We start from the raw sequence: 23,517 nt of genomic DNA, 5'->3' as shown, positions 1-23,517 counted from the left end.
AGAAATAATGACTTTGACGGAACCATTACTGCACTTTTCTTGCAGCCGCAATTCTTTGATCTCGGGGAAATAAATTAATAGGTGCCGTGAGCGATGTCTCTTAGGATATTGTTTGCAGTTTTCATTCGTCAGGCCTGCCTGGTTAATGTAAGTCGTGTAGAAAAGCTGAGAGGCTGCACAAGGGCTTGCGTGCTGCTATCATGTCTGCACTGAAATAGGAGAGGCTTTGCAGAAGGAGGGGAGCGCTCCTAGAACGTGTCAGCCATGAAGTGGGAGAGGGTCGCCCAGCACAGGAAGGAAGGGGGAAATGGGTAGGAAGAGAGGAAACCAGGAGGAGAAGGAGAAAGACAAAGAGAACGGGGTGAGGAGGAGATAGAGGTGCAAAAGAGGAAGGAGGAACACAGAGAGAAAATGAAGAGGCTCACAGGGAGTGAAGGGGCACAGTGCAGGGCTGTAACAGCACGAACACTAGTGGGGGGGGGGGGGGGAGGGCTCAGTTCACTAACAGTCCTCTTTCCCCTTCCAGCTTCATTTCCATTTCTCCCTCCTTTCCTCCCCCACTCAGTCCCTAGATTGGTCCCCTCTCTCCAGCAAGGTCCCTGGTCTTTTCCTCTCTGCCTCTCGCTTGATCTCTGGTTCCTTTCCCCTCTCTCTGTTCCTTTTTTCTATCCCAGCTGGATCCCTGGATTGAGCCTCTCTCTTTCCAGCTTAAGCCCTGGTTCTCTCGCCCTCTCCCCTTCTTTTTTGTCACTCAGCTCCCAGATCCAACCCAATCTGATTCTCCCATGCAGGTGCCACAGGGGGAGAATGGGATGCGCCGCTGCAGGATCAGTGCACATGCGCGCTCTCAGTGGCTCTCCTCTCTTCTATTGGCCTGTAATACTCCCCCACTGGCTGTCCTGCTTCTGTCACGAAAATGACCAGATTTTTGCCAGATCTGGGGCACTTGTTCCCATGGTGCTATTACTGAGCAGTTTAACAGAGATCTAGGGTAGGAAAAGTTGTACTAATCTGAAAATATGCAATATTCTGATAACTAAGAAACAGTCTTTAAGTTTTCTTACCCCAATTTAGCTCAACTGGAATGTGTTCTGCGAAGAAAGAAAACAGAGATCAGAAAAAGTCAAATCAGGCCATCAAATTCAGCTTTTTCCAGAATATAAATCCTCTCCAAGTGGAACATACACGGTAATTAAGAAGCTATAATTAAGCTGAGACCCCATGGTGACAGAATGCAAACAACAGCAGAACTTTCTGACAATTACAACATTTATTAAATTATATCTTGAATGAACTTTCACAAAAAAAACAAGATGATATCTACACTTCCAGTGATGGTGGATCATTTAATTTGTCTTTATCTTTCAAATTCGCCAATTTTTTAAACCCAGCTCATTTTTTTTTTTAAATTATCCATAAGCTAATTACCATAAAAAATGATCCCATGCAGTAATATCATAGGTCCAAAAAGGATGGACGAACCAAACCCAGATCTCCCATGCCACAGCCCATGGGACCAGCCTAGCTAAGAGAAGTTTAGTTTTCTTATTGCTTTGTTCTGGTCAAAAACATTGCTGCAGTTTTGGCCACAGTGCTTTTTGACTGATAAATCTGAAGAAAAGTTTTGCATGGGAGGGAATGTTTAATACATTGATCCCTGCAGACCTGCATCAGGGCAGACTGAAAGCTGCCACTGATGCTCTCTGCAGTTATTTCTCAGATGAGGTTCTTTTTCTTAAAGTTTTGCTGGAGATAATATTTATGGAACCAAACTCCAGCTGTGCATTCCCCAATGTTTTTTAAGGTGAGATAATGTCAGTTCTGCTTTCAGCATCATCAAAAAATGCACGCCTGCACGGCTGATTGGCCATTAGGTCACACTGACAATAAGGAAGGGCTGACAGTACAAAAAGGGCAGATGGTAGACTATCATGTCCTTCTAACAAGTCCTTCTAACATGTCCTTCTATCATGTCCTTTTCCCCTTGAAACCGGAGTACCTCAAGGGTCCGTACTCTCGGCCACACTCTTTAATATTTACCTACTTCCACCCTGCCAACTCATCTCAGGCCTAGGCGTTACATACTACATGTACGCCGATGATATCCAACTACTCATATCAATAACCACCACCATCGAAGATTCAATGATACTAGCAGCCTCCTAACTCGAATCAATAAGAAACATGCTAAACCACCTGAAGCTATGTCTAAACATGAGCAAAACCGAGAGCATACTGATAGAAAGAAAAAACTCAGGATTAAACATTAACCACTCCATAAAATCGACAACATATGTATACAGCTAAAGGACAACGTGAAAGACATCGGAATATGGATAGACACCGAACTCAACTACAAAAAGCACATCTCAACGAAAATCAAAGAAGGCTTCCACAAACTTCAAATCCTCAAACAACTAAAACCACTGCTACACCACCAAGATTTCAGAACCGTCTTACAATCACTATTCGACTACTGCAATTCACTTCTGACAGGACTACCAAAAATGACATTAAAACCACTACAATTATTACAGAACGCCGCAGCCAGAATCCTCACCGGCAAAAGAAAATCTGACCACATCACCCCTGTGCTAAACAGTCTACACTGGCTACCTGTAGAAAAAAGAATTGAATTCAAAACCCTAACCATCTTACACAACACAATATACAACGTCGAAAGCACCTCCCTAAACAACATCATACAGAAACACAGATCACAACGCACTACAAGAACCTCTAGCAAATTACAACTAGCCGTTCCATCATTACCTTACGCCAAACTACCCAACATAAGAAACAGAGCCATCTCCATAGCAGGCCCTAAACTCTGGAACTTACTACCAGAGTACCTAAGCTCACAAAGCAACACCAAAACATTTAAAAAAGAACTCAAAACATGACTCTTCAGACAAGCCTTCAAAGATGGAATTGGCTAATCACACACAACATAACTAACAACTAACCACTGTCTGTTAAATAACTACACTGACGAGTCCATTACAGATAATGTTTAACTCTCTATTATTATTTATAATGGTGATATTCAATATTTAATCGCAGGCTTAATTGGCGTCGATATTTGAAGTTGGCTCTAAACAACTTGGTACCGGTGTCATAATCCAACTATAGCTTTTACCTTCCCCGTTACACTGTTTTATTCCAGCTATTACTTAAATCGGAATATGTGCCATAACTTGTCTCACGATGTTATATAAGTTATATAAGTTGATCCATATTTTGTTTTCCTTAACCTTGTAATTTACTATGGATATCAGTTGCTTCCTTAATTGTAATATGCTGTTTTACCTGTAAACCGGAGTGAAGGCATCTAGCTAAACTTCGGTATATAAAAGCAAATAAAATAAATAAATAAATAAATAAATAACAATATTGGCCTGCTTAAACATAATTAAATGTTCATGTACTCCTATTTGATCCTGGATGGCCATGTACTTCCCTGTCCCCTTTCCCCCTCCTGTTAGGGATGTGCATTCATTTACATTTGTTTAGTGTAATTGATGCATGTAACATTTTATGCACATATAATTAGATTTTCTGCATGTTAACTACAACTTCCATGCATAAAATTCAATTTTATGCACATAAAAAGGCATTAACATACACAAAATATTAAAATGAATGAAATCTACCTAAAAAAAAAAGCACCAAAAAAGGGCGAAACAAGTGAACGAAATGTACTGAAAATTTCTTGTGTGCACATTCTTCCTTTTCTGTGCTAACTTGCTCAGCACAGCACAGCACAATGTAGAGCTATCAGTACATATTACCCTAGGATGGGTTTAGAGGAGAACAATGATTCACTGCTGTGGAATGCAGAGATGTAGTGTTTGTGGAGGGAATGGCCTTCCTTGATGTGCAATTCTGCACAGAGGAAATTCATATGATCTTTTCTCCTGTTTAGAATTTTCTCCTACTTATAACAGTGCTTTATTTTTTATTTTTCCTCATTGCCCATTTATTTCTTTGGAGTTCGGTCATGTAAATAGTTCTGAACAGATTTAAATGAGGCCGTGCAGTGTCCAAAGCAGGGATGGTCCTTGCAAGCTTCTTTGCCTTCCTTTGTGGTGACATTGCGGCAGGAGCATACTCAGGGTGCATTTCCTCTGTCCCGTGGCAAATGGTGATGTCAGGAGAGGGACGCTCTCCATTTTGGGAAAGGGATAATGAGGCCTGTGCGTACTGTAATGAAACCAACAATGATAAGTGTGATTCAGAGCCAAGGCTTGTCAATAAAAGGATTGTGAAGGTGGTGGGAGGGGGCTATTTACATTTTTTTCTGAGATATATAAGGCAGGAATTTGATTATTTCTATTTGCCAAAGTCTACAAATAATTCTGCTGAGACCTTAAGAATGGCCTGTGAGAAATTCTTGGCGACATCGCGCCAAGAGGCAGCACACCTTGTGGCCTGGCACCGGTGAGAGGTTCTCAGCTGTGGAAGCAGTCTCTGAAGCCTGGCATAGGTTTTCAATGGGTGGGCTGTGCCGTGCTGACTGCTCAGCGACACGCTACCTCTGCCCTTCGAGCTCCTTAGCTCTCGCCTTCCACTTCACATCAAGTGCTTTCTTCTCTGCTGTGTAGTCAAGAGCCTCACATTCCGAGTGAGAACCCACAGTGCTCTTTTAAATAATGACAGCATAGTTCCTGTTAGAGGGAGAGGAGAGGGAATGAAATGCAAAGACAGAAAGACACTCTAGTAATAAAATATAATGCCGGCAATGCAATAGATATTATAAAGAGAGGGAGAGAAAGAGAGATGGAGGCAGATAAAGGAGAATAAGGGGGAGCACAGAGAAAGAGAAGGCAAGAGACAGAAAGCAAGAAAGGAGTTGCCATGGCAGAAACAGTATGAAGGCTCTTTTTGCATCTGAAGACAGGACCTCTCAGATCTCCGAAGTTCCTGCACAATGTCATGATTAGATAGCGCTTATAATGGTCAAATAAAAATGTCACAACCTGCAAAGAATCCAGTTTTAAATGCAACCTCTGACCCCGTGCTGCCTAGTACTTTTAAGCAGAGAAAGGTAGCTGGGAATCACGATGGGGATGGGGTTCAGAAATGCCACAGCAATATGGGGATCACCGAGCAAAGGGATCCACCACACCACCAACAGACTGCCCCCTCACTCCTGCTGGGTAGGACAGACAACCTCTCTGAGCACAGGCTTCCTGGACGATTCACAGCTAGCTCCCATAACTAACAAGCCACTGAGGAAGGATGATAACTATGGAAGGGGATCCTGGATTCCAGCGGCAGCACCTGTGTCACCCTGTCTCTGGTGATGCTAACATTTCACAGCCTGGATCGCACGTAGGCACTCAGCCAGCTCCAGAGGCCACTTGTGAGTGACCTGAACATAAACTGACAGCAGGGGTTCAGGACGCGGATACCAATCCCCTAGCTCTGAGCCATCCCAATCAGAGCCAAATTCTAGGGACTGGGAAGGAGGCAAAGTAGTGCGAGGAGATTGGCTTTTGAACTGATGCTAGAGATAAGTCCTGCCAAGGCTCATCCATTTCCCTATCTGCACATCAGCCCTGCAGATAGCCTGGCAAGCGAAGGGACAGGCACTCTTCGGCGTTAGCACAATTATACAGCCTCACCGCTTACAATCAAAGATATTTCAAAGAATCTAATCCGACAGGGCCAAGCCATTCCTCCTTTGCAACTAGGTCAGGTGGAATAAGGCTGTACATGATGGCTCTCCTACGAGAGCTGAATGGGAAAGAGTCATGAAAGGGCTAAGCTGAAAAAAAGCATCCAAAAATAAAGAAAAACCAAATCAACACAACCTAAAGTAGTATAGAAATATACATTATTCTGGTAGTGTCTGCAAATACCGTGCGGCCCATTCATTCCCTCCGCGCAGTAACAGATACTGTGACGCTGCAGTATAAGTAAACAGCTTCTGGGGGAAAGGTGCCAGCTCCTTCTGGACTGACCATCCAGCTTCACTGTGACCAGGAAGGGGTCACTGGTAATGAGTTGAGCACCCCCAATCATTTTGAAAAGTTGGTTCCTGTGCTCTGGGATGGAAAATTTATGGGGGCATGGGGGGCAAGAGACTTTAGAGTTGAATGCAAAACTTCCTAGTCATTTTCCTCATCATTTTTCTGTCTGTTTTTAATCATTAAAGGCGATCTGTGAACATTTAGCTTGAGAAAAGGGAATAAGGTAGTGCCTTAGTGTTTAACAGGAAGGTTTGCCAGGTTCTGTGTTGGGTGGGTGAGAAGTGGTGCAAAGGGCTTATATGTTACAGTTGTGTGCTTCAGAGGGAGGGATGACATGTTTGGAGGAAGGGAAAGGGTGAAGAGTCTGTGTTGGGTGGGTGAAAAGAGGTGTCAGGATTTTTGTTTTACGGGGCCTATATACTGAGGGGTGTGAAGAGGTGCCAAGTTTTGTGTGGTGCAGTTGGTGCATTTTGGAGGGAGGGATGACGTGTTTGGCAGGAAGAAATAGGTGCCAGGACTTGTATGCGTTTGAGAGATGGGGACGAAAGGGCATGGGTATCACGGTTGGCATGTTCAGGGGTGAAGGAAGGGTGCCATGCACAGTATTCAGAGGAGAGGGAAAGGATGTCAGGTTTGGTAGGTTTTGGGGTGTCACTTTCTGTGTTACGAGCGGCTGAGGGCTCTGCTATTTGCACGGTAGCAATGATGCCATTGCCTGATCTTTTCTCCAGGTAACACATAAACCCTGCAATATTGAGTTCAAACTCCTTCTGATTAAATGACATAGAGAAATCAGATTATTACTAAAGAAAGGTATCTGCAGGGTATCTAGCATTAAAAGCACTCCTTTTCCCCATGGTTTGCGCTTGGACAAAGTAATGCTGTCTTCTCACATCTTGCACAGCCACCACTGACAGAAGGTGCCCTTTGGATTATGGTATCGCGCAGGGACAAAGAAGAACCTGCTAGTTAAAAGAGAATGCATCGAATGAGTCGGCTGTAATACACCCCAATTGTTTCTGACCATGGATTGTGGTTGCTAAGACAACTACCAGGAATATTCACGTTATTCAGGAGTCTGCAGCCCCTTGCACCTCAGTCTGAACACGCTTCCCGTCTGAACACCTCGTTAAGCTGCTGCACTCTTAGGATGAGAGGAGAAAGAAGGGGAACCTGACACGCACATTCAAAAATCCAGGCTAAATTGCAACGTTTATTGGATAAAGAGCTCAGCCCTGAAGGATGACAGATTGCTAAAATAATGCAGTTAGAAGCAGAGAAGGAAGCATTTTTCATGCACACTTTAGGGCAATGTGCTCAGACCCAGAAGTGAATGGTTTAAGCATTCTTTGCTTCCCAGGTTTTCTCGGCCTGGGCTTTGCTCCAGAGGAACTCCCTGGCCAGTGCTTAATTTCTAAAGCATGAAGAACTGTACAGGAATGGTCAGTGGGGACTGGGAAGCAAGTTTATAGCAACAACTGTCAGCCATGGTCAGCTACGTCACTCACAGAATATTGCCACTCCAAGGTCAGTTAACCTCAATTACAGCCAGCTGGCCATGGCCACAGTATTGTCACACCATGGTCAGCCAATATCTATTATTGCCAGTTGGCCACAGCCACAGTATTGTCATACCATGATCAGCCAGCCACAGCTAACCACAGCCACAGTACTGTCCACAATATGGTTAGCTATTCCCAGTCATGGACAGTTAGCCACAGTCACAGTCCTGTCACATCTTGCTCAGCTATTCCCAGCTAATCATAACCACAATATTCACACAACATGGTCAGCTATTCATAGTTAACCAAAGTCACAGTATTGTCACAACAAGGTCAGCCATTCTCAGAAATGGCCAACCAACCACATTATGTTGCACTATGATCAGCCATTCTCAGACAACAACAGTAACAGTATTGTCAATCATTCCTCACCATGGTCAGCAACACCACACTCACAGTATTGTTATACCATGATCAGTCATGCCCAACTATGGTCAAAGCCATATTTTGAAAAGTATATAAGCACTGAAAAATATGTTCTCCCATTGCTCAGAGTCATGTTTGTCAAATATTAATTATCTTTTGCCCTTCTTGACCTCAGATCTGAAGAAAACAAGAAGATTTCTCCCCGCTCTCTCAGGTCCCAGGGGAAGGTGGTATGGGGTGGATGTGCTCAGAAATCAGGCAACTGTTAAACGAGCCATGAAAACTAGTGAACAGAATCCTGTATCCTGGCCACATGGTATTCTCCCTCTTATGGGATGCTTCTTATATTTTCCTGTTGCGACCATCGCTGCCCGATGTCTCCACTACGCCCACCTTACCGCTTTGGCGACTCCCTCTTTGCCTGTTGGAGGTTTGGCTGCCGCGGTGTCCTCCTGCCATCCTCCTCTGGCGCTCCTGGATCAGCTAGACACTGCACGCCGCTATGTTTCCTCGGAGCCTAAGGGCGCGCACGTGGCGCGGCCCCGACTGAAATACCAGCAGTGGCGCGAACCTCAGGGGTGTCCCCCTGAAGTGACGTCATCCACAACGGATATTTAAGGTCTCTGAAATTGCTAACTAATCGAGTTAGCAAGGGATGAGTTACTCTACCTAAGCTACTCTGCCTCCACGGACTTACCAGGGGTACCCGCTCCTCGGGGGCCTCACTTTCTCTTTGCTTTGCAGATCAGTCTGGAACCAGTACTCGCTCCTCAAGGGCCCTCGTTCCCGGACTTGCTACTGAATACCACTTCTGCCAGGAAGTCATCGCTGCCTACTACATCAGTGAGTTACCTTCTGTCTCTCAGAGAGTTCCCTGGAACCAGGTACTCGCTCCTCGAGGGCCTACTCTTTCCAGCTCCTGGGCTACTTCCAAGGAATTATTGTGTGAGTGTTACCATCAAGGTTCTGTTCCTGAACTCTGCATACCCTGCCTACTCACTATATCCAGTTTCTCTACAGCTCAGCTATCCAGGATCGCTGTTCCAGTATCAGAGGGACTACAGCCCAGCTGGGCACGTCAGCTCACTACTGCCACCTCTGGTGGTTCAATATACTGTTTAATAAAAGAACTAGTGTGTGTCTGTCTCCATACTCTGAGCCTGACCGGTGGTCCCTCTCGGGATCTTCCCCGGGGGCGTGGTCATCTGCTACCGGCCCAAGGATCCACCCACAACTACCTCAAACACCATCATTTCCTTCAGTTTTCTTCCATTAAAAAATAATAAATCCAAGTGTCTTATTGTATTTCAGACATATGAGGACAGCAGCTGGTTGTTAATGCTATTCCTTTTTTGCTAGGGAAGTGGCCTAATAAATGGGAAATGAGAGGTCATAGAAAACTGGTGGGGCATATGTTACATATGGCATGACTAACGGTGATTCATCACTGGAATCGATCTCCAACTATCCTGTGTTGGGAAAATAAGGTGATAGATATCGCTTTAATGGAGAAATTATCATATGTGTTAAAAAATCAGACAGATAAATACTATGCTGTATGGAGGCCCTATTGGAATTGGCGAGAAATGGATGATATGTAATCTCCTAAATTGTACTTTGAGATTATGTTGATATGTCTAAGCCAAGTCAATGTGTTATCGTGGTTTTTTTGTATGTTTAAAAAACTTTATAAATAAATAGTTTAAAAAAAAATAAATCCAAAAAAACTAAACTCCCAGTTATGGACAGATAGCACTAGTAACGGGGCCTTAATAATCATGCACACCTCAAAGTGGCTGAAAGCTTTCTTAAAACTCAAGATGATCCCTGACCCTGTTGTAGTTGGAACCGTGATGCTGCTCAGAAACGTAATTTGCAGGGAACTTAGCGTGACTCGTATTTGTGATGTTCAGGAGCAGGATGGTCTTGGTAGTTAATTCACTGAAGCTCTCAGTTGGCAGAAGTTAAAGGTATATTTTGTACAGCATGCATTCACAAACTTGGCATGCTTCATACTCAACATTTACCCCAGGCTAAGATGGGAAGGGGAAACAAAGAGAACGACTATGGATCCTTTCCACTGGCCTTCCAAAATGCAACCATGGAAATATTTGTTTCATTTCATTTGTTTGATCTGATTATCTGCTTATCATTGAAAAACTTTTGGGGATTATATTTAATAGCAATGTGATACAAAAAACAAGTGTTGCAAAACAATCCAAAGCAATAGGACAGACATTCATGAATAATAGTGATACACAATCAAACCTACATCACAGATATTACACTGAATAAAAACATAAGCCAGTTAACAACATCATGCTTCAAGTTCCATCAGAAAACCAAGCACAGGAAGCCAGTATCATCCTCCTGGGTTTTAAGTTGCAGGTTAGCAGAACTGATTGGGGCTAAAAATGCACGCTGAGTCCCCCATCTCCCTTGTCGAACCAGGAGGTGGTAGGGGGGAGCACCCATGAAGGTTGAATCAACTTGTAAGGTCCCTTCTGGACCTAGAATTCAACCCCAGCCTCTGAAGCTTTGCCTCGAGTAAAGGTTTGTTACAAACTGCATTTACCTTAAAGCTAAAACGAAAATAGTAACCAGTGATAGAGCCCTCTGGGAACCTCGCTCCTGCTGAAGGATCTCTTACAGTTTCACAAACCATCGAGTGGCATCTCAAAGACTCAAAATTCTGATGAATTTCCCAGGATTCCGATAGCAATTTAGGGGGCATCCCACCCCATTGAATGAGATTTGCACTGTTTCCACTGATTACCCAGCATACACTAAGAACAAAGCCAGGGATAATAAAGGGATGCTTCAATCTATACAGCAACAATTTATAAATGATTCCTGAAATAGAAGAGCGGTGGGAAGCTCATGGAGACCTCATATATTAAATGCCCAAAAGTTAGGCTAATGAGAGCTTATAATGGCGTAAGCTTGTCTTTATTTATAATCATCGGTCTCGATGAGCACATTTGAGAGGGCGCCATATAAAGTATAGCTGCCCCAATTATGCACTTAGAGTCAATTGTACTATGATATTGTACTTAACTTGCGAATTTTAATCTCCGGCATCGAGGTCCAAATGCTACTGAAGTTGATGGTAAAAGTGGAAGAAACCGACTTTAATCCGACACGCCGTGTTTCGGAGGAAACCTCCTTCCTCAGGGGGTCGGGTGCCACTGTTACCTGCTTTTGTCACAGACCGGAGATGCTTGCCATATATGTGAAGCGTTGACTCAGTTTGTCGCGCCCGAAGGCGTCTCTATATGATTCTCGTCGCGATGCTGGAGTCGCTCGCTGGACCGTGTGTATACTATCGTGTATACACACGGTCCAGCGAGCGACTCCAGCATCGCGACGAGAATCATATAGAGACGCCTTCGGGCGCGACAAACTGAGTCAACGCTTCACATATATGGCAAGCATCTCCGGTCTGTGACAAAAGCAGGTAACAGTGGCACCCGACCCCCTGAGGAAGGAGGTTTCCTCCGAAACACGGCGTGTCGGATTAAAGTCGGTTTCTTCCACTTTTACCATCAACTTCAGTAGCATTTGGACCTCGATGCCGGAGATTAAAATTCGCAAGTTAAGTACAATATCATAGTACAATTGACTCTAAGTGCATAATTGGGGCAGCTATACTTTATATGGCGCCCTCTCAAATGTGCTCATCGAGACCGATGATTATAAATAAAGACAAGCTTACGCCATTATAAGCTCTCATTAGCCTAACTTTTGGGCATTTAATATATGAGGTCTCCATGAGCTTCCCACCGCTCTTCTATTTCAGGAATCATTTATAAATTGTTGATGTCATTTATTTCCTGATATTTGTGGATCCATTCATATTTGTATCAATCTATACAGCAACAGCATGGATAAAGTACTGACCCCTGGACAAGATGACAGAGTACTGATTGCTTAACACTCTTCTTCTTTGGGAGTAATTTTCAAGGCTTAAGCATGTTCAGTTGGAAAATTGGCATAACGTATATATTTGGCAAGTTATCCAGCTTATTCAAAGTTGCCCTCTGGATGTTTAGGATGCTGGGGGTGTTATGAGCAAGGCAGCATGGTTGTATTATAAAATCTTGATGGGGTAAACAGTAAATCCAATCAAGCATGCCAGATTTTAAAGGGAGATTCAAAGTGAATTAAGAAATAGTAGCAGATGGTGTAATTAAAATTGGTTATGTTTCCATGAAATATGCTGGGGGGGGAGTCAATTTTTGAAAGGCTTAACTAGCTAATTTTGGGAATGAGCCAATTAAACGTTTACCAGTTTAAAACGACCTCCCTCTGGGCCGCTGCATGAATCGGTAGCGAAGTCGGTCTCTCCTCACATTCTTGAAAAATTTTTCTTTTTACCATGCCGCTTTCGAAAAGAAAGGCCAAACTTAGGGAATTGACTGCCACATCATCGCCGGTGTCCGAGGATGGCCAGACAAGGATCGAGACATTCTTCGCTACTGCTGTAGCAAAAGAAAAGCCGGTGGAGGAGGCCGCTGCTAGTCTTGACGTAGGGGAGCTGCCAGGCTTGCTGGCTGAAGAGATCATGCTGAGTCCCGGCACTCCGGTAACCCCCCCACCTCCGAAACCACTAGAAGCCGACCCTGCAGGGGTAAGTCCTCATGGATTGAGCTTTGCTTCTGAAGCTATTTCTTTGAATATTATTAAAATGAGTGACTTACCCAGGAGCAGTGAGGAGAAGGAGAGACAGGCAATTGAGGAGGTGGTGAGAGGGAAAACTATTGGAGGGGAGCAGCTGGCCCAGAAAATGTTTTTGGAAACATTTGTTCTTATGGAGAAGCCAAAGACTATAACAATGGACTCATTATGGCACGCAATAAAAGGTCTTGAAAATGTTATATTAGGTTTGGCTAAAATAACAATTGATTCAAATAGCAGATTTTGAATTTGGAGCAAGAATCTAACAAGCAATCATCTAAAATTCATCAAATGGAATCACGTGTTGAGAAATTGGAAACTACTCAGTTAGAAATTCTGAGAGTGGAAGATCTAAATCTGAAAATAATAGAAAATATGGAAAATCAACTTAAGTACTTGAATCTTCAAATATTAAATTTTCCATATGTAAAAGAAATATCTGCATATGAGATGTTAAAAGAATATATGATAAGAATTTTGAAAATACCAGTAGAGGGACTTCCTGTTCTTGCTAGAGTTTACTATCTGCCGGAAAAAGGAGTAAAGGAGAAAAATATCTTGGAACAAGAAGAAAATAAGGAGCAACAACTGAATTTGACTCAAATATTGGAACTTTCAATGGACACTGAGATTCAAAAGAGGATGACATTATTTCTATCTTGCACGTTTGCATCAGACAGGGAAATGATTATGAAAAGATTTATGAGAAATCGCTTAGAGTGTTTCTATGTAAAAAATCTGGGTTTACCCTGACATCTCATGTATAACACAGGAAAGACGAAAGAAGTTCCTATTGTGAAGTCCTGAAGCGGTGGCCAGAGGGGCTAGTTTTAGTCTTAGGTATCCCTCGAAATGTGTTGTAAAACACTTAAATGCAAAATATATTTTTCTTGACCCTAATCATTTGTAAAAATTTCTGGAACCAGTTAACCCTTAATCCCATATGTTGTGTTCCGCGGCCGTGGCGCCCCACGACCGTGGCCCCCTACCTGATTCGTGGGGCTCCTGCTTCCCCCCAGTGGCGTCTCCCCTCCGCGGGGGAAATCCAAAATGGCCACCACCATTCTTAAGCACGAGGCCACGCCCCTCCACAGAATTAAAGGGACCCAATCCCTTTAAATGGTCTCACCTGTGCTCTATCAGCCAGGGCAGGGGAAGTATAAAAGGCTGCTTCCTCTGCTCATCCAGTGACTTGGCAACATCCTCCAGCGTGGTCTAGTCTGCTTGCTTCGGTGAGTTCCTTGAGCTTGGATTCTGCGTCCTGTTTCGTCTTGGTGTTCCTGGTTCCTGACTTCGGATTGGCTTACGGTGATTCTCTGGTTCCTGACTTCAGATTGGCTTTCGGTGATTCTCTGGTTCCTGACTTCGGATTGACAAGCGGTGATTCTCTGGTGCACGACTTCGGACTGGTGAGCGACAACCCTCTGGCACTCGACCTAGGACTCCATCAAGACTACCGTCTCCAAGGGCCCACCTAAGTCCCAGCGGCCCGGGTCCCTACGGGCTCCTCCCGGGGGGACCATGGGCTTCTAGGGCGAAGCTCCAGTCAGCCCTTGCACCGTCTCCTGACCTCTCAAAGGTCCGCCTAAGTCCCAGCGGTCTGGGTTCCTACAGGCTCCTCCTGGGGGAACCACGGACTTCCAGGGGTGAAGACACAGCTCTTCTTCTCGATTCTTCCTCCACTTCCACTGCTGCCACAGTCTCCAGTGCCATAGGTCCGCTGGTCATATCTTCTGCTCAGCCTCACCACCCGACGGGAGAACCTTCGGACTGCCCTCCTAAGGAATTCCATCCTCCCGTCGGCCCAAGGGTCCACAACTCGAGCTTAACACCATAGTGATATCATAGCAGAGAAAAATTTGTCTACATGCATGCGACGTTCCTGTTAAATTTAAAATTGATTTTTTCTTTAATAACTGCCTATTAACTCCCTCCCAAGGATTGCTTGGCATAGTAGAGAAGGGACTAATTTGTGATATTATTGAACAAAATGTATTTCTTTAATATATGTTCACATCTCGCACTGTATTATGTTTACTTTTGTGAATATTGAAAAAGCTGAATAAACAGTAAATTGCAAAAAAAAAAAAAAAAAAAAAAAAGACCCTCTGATGGCCAGGCTTAACCAGCTAAATGTGCAAGATTGACCGATTTAGTCAATGAAAAACAGAGTGGCACAGGAGGTAGGGTTAGGACAGGGGGGTGATAGGGGAGAAAGTTAAGCAGTTAGCACCTAACAAGGCTGGGCATTTTCAAGGTTCTGCAATAACAGGTCCAAATCTGTCTGGCAACTCTCTCTCCCGACATGGGGGGAGAGGGCGGTGAAAATGAAGCTTGCTGATTTATAAAGAGAAACTCCCAATGAAGAGTGCAGAGTGAGAGTACATGTGTGGGAGAAAGTGTGTTTGTGTGAATCGATATTTATTTACTTGAGTGTGTGTGTGTGTGTGTAAATTCATTCCCCCGCTCCCCTCCCCCAAATTAAGCTAATATATGCATGTGCCCACACATGTTAACCTCAAGCCCAACCAAAAGATCAGTCCTGGCCTTGCCACTGGCAGCAGGGTCCTGGCCCTGGATTCTTGTGATTGGCAGGACACAGCCACGTGCCACTGAGCTGGCCCCAAAAGGAATTCTTTTCTGTTTCCATGGAAACCTGGTCCTACTCCCTCAAGACGCTCTAAGAGAAACTGCCTGAACCCCTCTCTGTGACCATCAAGTCCATATTTACCTCAAAGGCTCCCTTCAAAGTCTCTTTTTTCCCTCCTCTTGTAGAGAGAGCAGCGGGATTTTTTTCATTATAAATAATTTCCACATCTCAGGGACTGTTGGAGGCAATTAAGGAAAACAGTTCCTAGGACCTAAATTTTAAGAAATTCCTGTCATTGATTAATCTGCACGGAAGAGCGCGATCATCCTGTGATCTTCGGTGGCTAGAGCCAGAAAGATTTGGACCACCTGGGAAATCTCCATAATTATAACATACCATCTGGATAGCAGTATTACCCACCTCCCTATGCGGTGGTCACAGAGCTTTCTGTTACTACATTTTTAGAAATGTGCATGGCTGCCGGCTGACTGCACTGCAGAGGGAGAAGGAATTATTACTGCAAGTACAGCAGGGGCAGCAGCAGTGCAAGCTTTCTCTATACACACACTCACACACACACACACACACACCAGGGGAGCAGGTACAGCACAAGTATACCCACACTGCCCTACCAGAGAACAGGGACAGCACAAGCAGCAGCAGTGCAAGCTTCCCTCCCCTCTCCCCCAGACCAGGCACAGCACAGGCAGAAACAGTGCAAATGTCCTCCCACCCTCAACACAAACTGCCCCACCACAGAACAGGGACAGCACAGGCAGCAGCAGTGCAAACTTCCTCTCTCACCCTCATACACATACACTCTGTCGCAGCACAGAACAAGGGTAGCAAGGAAGAAGGATGCTAGTGAGAGAACAATTCAATGTTTTATTCTTCAGCACAGTCATCATGAGAGGAGCAATGCAGTGCTAGAATAATCTATGAATTTCCTTTTATTTTAAACTGTCTGTACATTCATAAAAATAAGTCTAAGAAAAAAAAATGGATCTGATTGATGGATGGTGTCCCTGCAACTGGCTGCACTATGGGATCCAGCTTAAACGTCTTATGCAGTAATTATGCAGTAATTTTTTTCACGTGCTTCATTACTGCCCAGAGGGGTGGAGGAGTAGCCTAGTGGTTGGAGCAGAGGGCTGTGAACCAGGGAAGTCAGGATTCAAATCCCACTGAGGTAGTTATTTAGATTATGAGCCCTCTGGAGACAGAAAAATACCTACAGTACCTGAATTTAATCTGCTTTGAAGTGCCTGAAACAGCAGCATATAAATTAACTCAAAGTTAATGGATCAAGAGGCCAGGCCCATGTGCTGCCTGTCATTGCAGACCAGGCTGGCCAGTGATGTCATGGGAGTCTCCAACCACAGTGGTCACCATATTTAGTAAAACATGCTCCCATTCTCCAAGCACCCCCTCAGCAGGAAAAAAATTAATATCCTGCATTAGGAATTTCAGATCCTGTAAACTGTAGCTGGAGGAGTTAAACAATGAGTTTTTGTTTTCCTAAATGAAATGTGGGGATTACAAACCCTCCAGAGTAAAACACAGTTATTCAGAAGCAATTAACTTAATTATCCCCAAATCAGGGATAAGCTTCCACTAATGTTATTTGCAAATTCTTAAATATATTTGCAGACATACCCACACGCATGCATCTCTGCCTGGATTATTTATCTATGTGATTCTCTTCCAAAGGCACGGCAAACAGAGTTCTTTTCGGACTGTGATACCTTTTATGGAACCTAAAAACCAAATTATTCAAACATGATGTAGTGTAGGAGTGCTTTGAGCCCACATAGGACCTTGCTTCAGGTATGAATTGAAAAGTTACACAAGAATTGGGGGTATCGTAGCAGGAAAAACAATCAGATGAGGTGGACCTTTGTCGGCCATATTTTATGTTCCTAGATACTGTATAACTGAATTCTTTGCAGGCTCTGATGCTGTTTATCGGACTGATGCACAGATAACCCAATGGATAATTCTTGGATAATTCTTGCGTTGGTTCAATGGAAGGTGTCACAGGTTTACAGAGAACCCCATTTCCCCCAGGACAGATCTGGCTATTAAAAGATGAAAAGATGCCATGCTGGGTCAGACCAATGATCCACTGAGCCTGGCATTATGTCTTCGACTGCGGCCAGTCCGAGTCACGTGAAAATACCCAATAGATCCTAATGGGAAGATGCCTTCCCTGTTCCTCACACTCAGAAGTAACGGACGACAAGCCCCATGTCTACTTATTAATGAATCTGTCCTCCAGAAACTTGTCCAAACCTATTTTAAACACTTCTATTAGCCTTGACAACAGGGCCGGCTCTTCCATTAGGCAAACTAGCTAGTTGCCTAGAACTAGATCATCAAAATTTGGGGAGGAGAAGGGCAAGAGGGCAGCAACATTTCAGAAACTATGTGAGTTTCAAAATGAACACTGAAAAAACTGTCCCTTCATCCATTTGTTTCCCTCCATGTCCTTTAATCCAGTGAAACAGCTCATCCCACACTGGTCTAGCACCACCATGTCTGCTGCACAAACTCCACCGCCCCTCCAAAGCAATCAATGGCAGTGGAAGCTGGTTGCAAGTGCCCCCACCATTATCTCTCTCCGTTCAGGCCTCCTCAACCTGCAAGGACACCTGACAGCGGTGCTGCAACCTGGCTGTCACGTCTGGGTTTCTGGCTGCTGTCAGGCCCAAGGAACCTCACCGCTTCTGCCTTCTCCAGCCTGCTGCTTGCTGCCACAACGACTTCCCTACAACTGAAACACATGGCAAATCACAGCAAGGAGCCATCAGCAGTGCTCCTTCCACGAGTTTTTTCTCCCTTACTGCAGCCCTGGCCTTAAAAAAAGAACTGCAGGCTGCCCAAAATTACAGGCCATGTAGACTGCCTCACAATCCAACTCTCCAACAGCCTCAAGCCTGCACTGGCCACCAAAAGCTTAGACCTGGGCTACATGGTGTCAGCACTGGGTGGATGGTAAAGCTCATTCTACTTGTAACCAGATAAGAGTAGGCAAAGACCAGGGCTGGCAGTGCACTTCCCACTAGTGGGCAAAGACCAGGGCTGCTGGTAGAGCATACTCTACCAGTGGCTGAAAACAGCAGGAGGTCTGGATCTTCCAAAATTAGCAAAGGAGAGGAGAGATAGGGGGAACTGAATACTGGATAGGTGTGGTGAGGAGAAAGTGACAAGATGCTTGGCAGGTGGAATGACACTGAAGGCGGAGTGAGGTGGAGGCGGAGAGAGACAGAGAAGGTGTGAAGTGGGTACAGAGTGGAGATAGCGAGAAAGTGCTGTGTGGATGGTAGGGTTGAGAGAAAAGCTGCTATGTGGGTGGGGGTGGGGGGAGAGAGAGAGGGTGCTCTGGGGTGGAGGATGTACAGAGAGAGTGCTGGGCATTGTGAAAAGAGGACAAAGAGGATGATGCAGGTGTGCTGGGCAGGGAGTGGAGGGGGAAAGAGGAGGATGCTGTTGGGGGGAGGAAAAAAAAGAGATGCTGGACAGGAGAGAGAGAGAGAGAATGCTGGGTACTAGGAGAAGGGACAAAGGGAGGGAAGAGAGACAATGCTGACAAAGCAGGGAGCACTGTGCTGGAGCCACTGCACTGATAAGAGGGAGAGCTGTGCTGGAGCTGCCACCGGTAGGTATGGGTACAAACATAGTAACATGGTCCATCCAGTCTGCCCAGCAATTTGAGTAGGGTAGTAACTGCTGATCCGAGCAGGTTATCCCATGTTTCTGTTAAGAGTGGTTACCCCCTTACAGAAATGTTATACCCTACCTTTCTTCAAGCCTTTAAGGATCTGCAGTGCTTGTCCCATGCCCATTTGAATTCATTAACTGTTCTCGTCTTCATCACCTCATCTGGGAGGGCATGCCAGGCATCCATCACCCTCTCTGAGAAGAAATATTTCCTGACATTGGTTCTGAGTCTTCCCCCCTGGAATTTCATATCATGACCCCTAGTTCTACTGTTTTCTTTCCAGCAGAAAAGGTTTAAAATTTCTGCATCATTAAAATCTCTCAGGTATCTGAAGGTCTGTATCATATCTCCTCTGCACCTCCTCTCCTCCAGGGTATCCATATTCAGACCCTTCAGCCTCTCCTCATAAGTCTTCTGATACAGACCATACATAGGGTTGCCAACTGGCTCCAGATTTTTCAGGACAGGTTGTTCCAGTCCTGGTTTTACTCCCCTGCATGCAAGTATTTATAGTCTTGATTTTCTTAGAGAATGCAATAGGGAAATTAGAATAAGTCCCAGCATGCACTGGGGTAAAACCAGGACTGGATCAACCTGTGCTGAAAATTTGGAGTTAGTTGGCAATCCTAACCGCACACCATTTTGGTCACCTTCCTCTGGGTTGTTTCCATTCTGTCTTTATCCTTTTTTATAGAACCCAGTACTCCAAGTAAGGCCTCCCCAAGGACCTGTACAACGGCATTGTCACTTCCCTTTTCCTTTTCTCTATGCAGCTCAGCATCTTTCTGACTTTAGCTACTGCCTTGTCACATTGCTTCACTGCCTTCAGATCAGCAGACACAATGACGCCAAGGTCCTTCTCCTGTTATGTGCACGTTGGACTTTCACCCCTCATCACATACAGCTCTTTTGGATTACCGCACCCCACGTGCATGACTCTGTACTTCTTGGCATTGAACTGCAACTGCCAGATCTTTGACTCCTCTTCATGTTTTCTTAAATCACTTTTCATTCTCTTTACTCCTTCAGGCGTGTTCATGATGTTGCAGCTCTTAGTATTATCATCCACAAAAAGGCAAACTTTTCTTTCTAATCCCTCCGCAATATCACTCACAAAGATATTGAACAGAAGCAGTTCCAAAACCAATCCTTGAGGCACTCCATTTAACACCATTCTCTCATCAGAGCAGGTTCTATTTACCATTACACATTGTTTCCCGTCAGTCAAGCAGTTAGTAATCCACTCCACCAGCTTGGCAGCCACTCCCAAGCTTTTCATTTTATTCACGAGCCTCCTATGCGGGACTGGATCAAAAGCTTTGCTGATATCCAAGAAATCACATCAAGAGCTTTTCTTTGATTCAGTTCTCTAGTCACCCAATTAAAAACGTTAATCAGATTTGTCTGACAGGACCTTCCCCTGGTGAATCCATGCTGCCTCTGGTCCAGCAACTCACCGGATTGTAGATAGTTCACTATCCCTTCCTTCCTTTTCCAACCAACGAGGTGAGGCTAACCGGACTGTACTTTCCAGCCTCCTACTTGCTCCCACTCTTGTGAAGCGGGATCCCACCTGCTCTTCTCCAGTCATGTGGCACCCATTTCCAGGGTTCTATTGAACAGGGCTTTCAGCGGACCCGCCAGCACATCTCTGAGCTCCTTCAGTATCCTGGGATGTCACTCATCTGGTCCCATGGCCTGGTCCACTTTCAGGTTTCTTAGCTCTTCCTACGCATTCTCTTCTGGAAATATGGTTGCATCTACGCCACTCCTATCAATGGTCTTGACAATCAGCAATGGTCCTTTTCCAGGGTCTTCTTTAATGAACACCAAACTGAAGTTTGTGTTTAATATTTCTGCTATTTCTTCATCTTTCTCCATACATTGTTCCTTGCCATCTTGCAATTTTACTATATCGCATCGAGCCTTCCACAAGGCTGAAGGTTTGCCTTGGGTGCCTAATACCCTTGCACTGGTCCAGCTTGACATCTTCTGACAACAAATTCCACAGCTTATGTGTTAACTGAAAACATAGGGGTACATTTAAAAAAACAGCGCGCGAGCGAACAAAAGTACACTGGATTTTATAAGATACACGTGTAGCCGCACGTATCTTATAAAATCTGGGGTCGGCACGCGTGCGCAAGGGGGTGCACATTTGTGCAACTTGTGCGCACCGAGCCCTGCGCGCGCTGCTCGTTCCCTCCGAGGCCGCTCCGAAATCAGAGCGGCCTCGGAGGGAACTTTCCTTCCACCCCCCCTGCACCTTCCCCTCCCTTCCCCTACCTAATCCATCCCCCCAGCCCTATCTAAACCTCCCCCTACCTTTATCGCACAAGTTACGCCTGTTCAAAGCAGGCATAACTCGCGCGTGCCGATGGCCCGCTGCCGCGCCATCACCCGACCCGGGGTGGTCCGGAGGCCTCGGTCACGCCCCTCCAGAATGCCACGAACGTCGCGCCGCCCCGACACGCCCCCCTAGCAAAGCCCCAGGACTTACGCGTGTCCCAGGGCTTGTGCGCGCCGCCAAGCCTATGCAAAATAGGTTTTTAAAATCCGGCCCATAATGTCTTCATTTTTTAAAAATCTGCTACCAGTTACTTTCATGGAGTGTCTCCTAGCTCTAGTAATATTTGAAAGGGTAAATAACTGTTCACTATTTACCTCTTCTACCCCACTCATGAGTCCTATTTATTTATTTAGATTTTTATATTCCGCTTTTCACACTTTTTTAAGCACTTCAAAGTGGATTACATTCAGGTACTGTAGGTATTTGCCTATCCCCAGAGGGCTTACAATCTAAGGGGCCGATGCAATACATGCATTGTGGAGGCGCTATTCCCCTTATTGATTAAGGGGATTAGGTAGCGCCTATACAACCCACGTCCAACGCGGAGTGAAATTAATTGCGCTCATCACATGCAAATGCATGTGAATGAGTCTATTAACTATTCACTCCCAATGCAAAAAAAAAAAAAAATTGTGCGTCTAAGACACACATTTTTGCACTCAGAAATTTTGCTGTGCGCTCCTAAAAGTAGTACAGAAAAGCAGAAAAAACTCTTCTTCAGGCTGAAGAGCCCTATTTAGCCTTTCCTCATAGCAGAGTCATTCCATCCTCCTTTATAATTTTGGACGTCCTTTTCTGTACTTTTTCTAGTTTTTTTTAGATGGGGCGACCAGAAATGCACACATTAGCCAAGGTGCGGTCACACATTATGGTATTCTTGTAGGGCAATCCGCCCACTTCTGTGCAGGCTGAACAGAGTCTGGATTTACCCCATTGCACACAAGGACACAAAGTTCCTGCTTTTGTTAGGGGAATCAGAACTACAAATGCCAGCTTTAATGGTAGTGAAAAACCAGGATGAGATCTTTCTGTCCTACAAAAACAGAAAATCCAGCTGGTTGCCCTATGTGTCAAATTCAGGCCATTACATAGAAATCACGCATGGCAGGGTTTACTCACTAGCATTAAGCTTGAGAGCAAGGACAGATGGCAGAATATTATAGTTAGGACAGGGTAAAGCATCCATAACTTGTGCAGTAAAGGAATTTTCAAATTTAACTTTGACATTTACTAGAATGATACGCCAGAAAGATTTACAGTACAAGCATCCCATTAGAAAGTTATTCTATTGCTGGTCTGTGGCACCACTGGCCCCCCCTCCACCCTCATCCATCACTAGCTCCTACATTTCCATAGCTACTAATAGCAGTTACCCAGCTATCACCATAGAGATAAGCAAATGCCCTAGCAGAATTATGTGTATATGGGGTTGTGATGAGGATTCGCTCGTCAACTGTCTATGTCTTGTTTCTGCTTTACATGTCTCAGCGAGATATCTGCACAGGGCTCTGATGAAGATCACTCTTCAGCTGTTTGTGCTGTATTCATGCTTTACATGTATCAGTGTGGTGCCTGCATGGGGCTCTGATGAAGATCAGCAGTGCCTTAATTACATTAGACAGAGAATGGCAAAAGAGGTTAAGTAGGAAAAGTTTTAAAAACCTTTATATTTCAACAGCAATGAAATATAAATCACAGTGAAAGAGGGGAAGCTTAAAGAGTTTTGATTTGTATAACTAGCTAGTGACTTACCCAAAAAAATATTTACTAAGACTGCTGTTTCACATGCCAGGCCAATCTTCAATCTCACGCCAACTAGTCTTGCAAGCTATAGGCTAGATGATCTGGCATATATTTCTAACAATGTAAAACCTATGTAAGCTCTCTCTTTTTGACAGAAAATCCAAGCAGCTATTTTTTCACTCAGTAAGTCAAACATTTGCCTTTAGGAGTATGTGTATGGCTGTGCATAGGTTAACAGTTGCTAGGAATGCACATTCGTTTAAAAAACTAAGTAATCCAAACGAAAATGGCCATTTTTGTTTTGTTTCAGTAAATCCAAAACAAATCAATAATGGTCCCAAAAACATCCCAAGTTTTCGTTTGCATTTGTATTCATTTCAGCAAACAGTGCATGCTATTTTCTGAAACAAAACAAATAAAACCTCCGAAACAAAATTTAGCCAAAATCGGGCCATAATCAAATGTAACAAACTGAAATAAAAAAATGTGGCCATGCATATCCTTATCATTTGCCCTTAATATAAGATGACCAG

The 23,517-nt window shown here is 44.5% G+C and overlaps 1 protein-coding gene and 1 long non-coding RNA gene across 3 annotated transcripts in view; one reads left to right on the top strand and one right to left on the bottom strand.

Annotated features, from left to right (window-relative positions):
* LOC115074028 overlaps positions 1 to 23,517 on the bottom strand; it is an 860,701-nt gene that overhangs the window by 13,088 nt on the left and 824,096 nt on the right. For both annotated transcript variants that reach the window (XR_003852172.1, XR_003852173.1), the window contains one exon: positions 1,065 to 1,091. This is a non-coding gene — a long non-coding RNA (uncharacterized LOC115074028). The remainder of the gene's footprint in view (positions 1 to 1,064; positions 1,092 to 23,517) is intronic.
* ASIC2 (acid sensing ion channel subunit 2) overlaps positions 1 to 23,517 on the top strand; it is a 595,603-nt gene that overhangs the window by 46,452 nt on the left and 525,634 nt on the right. The gene's annotated exons all lie outside the window — the stretch shown is intronic.

This window comes from Rhinatrema bivittatum, chromosome 12 (assembly GCF_901001135.1).
Source record: "Rhinatrema bivittatum chromosome 12, aRhiBiv1.1, whole genome shotgun sequence".
Taxonomy (NCBI): Eukaryota; Metazoa; Chordata; class Amphibia; order Gymnophiona; family Rhinatrematidae; genus Rhinatrema; species Rhinatrema bivittatum.
The sequence above is the reverse complement of the archived record's forward strand: the minus strand, read 5'-3'. Positions and strand labels throughout refer to the sequence as shown.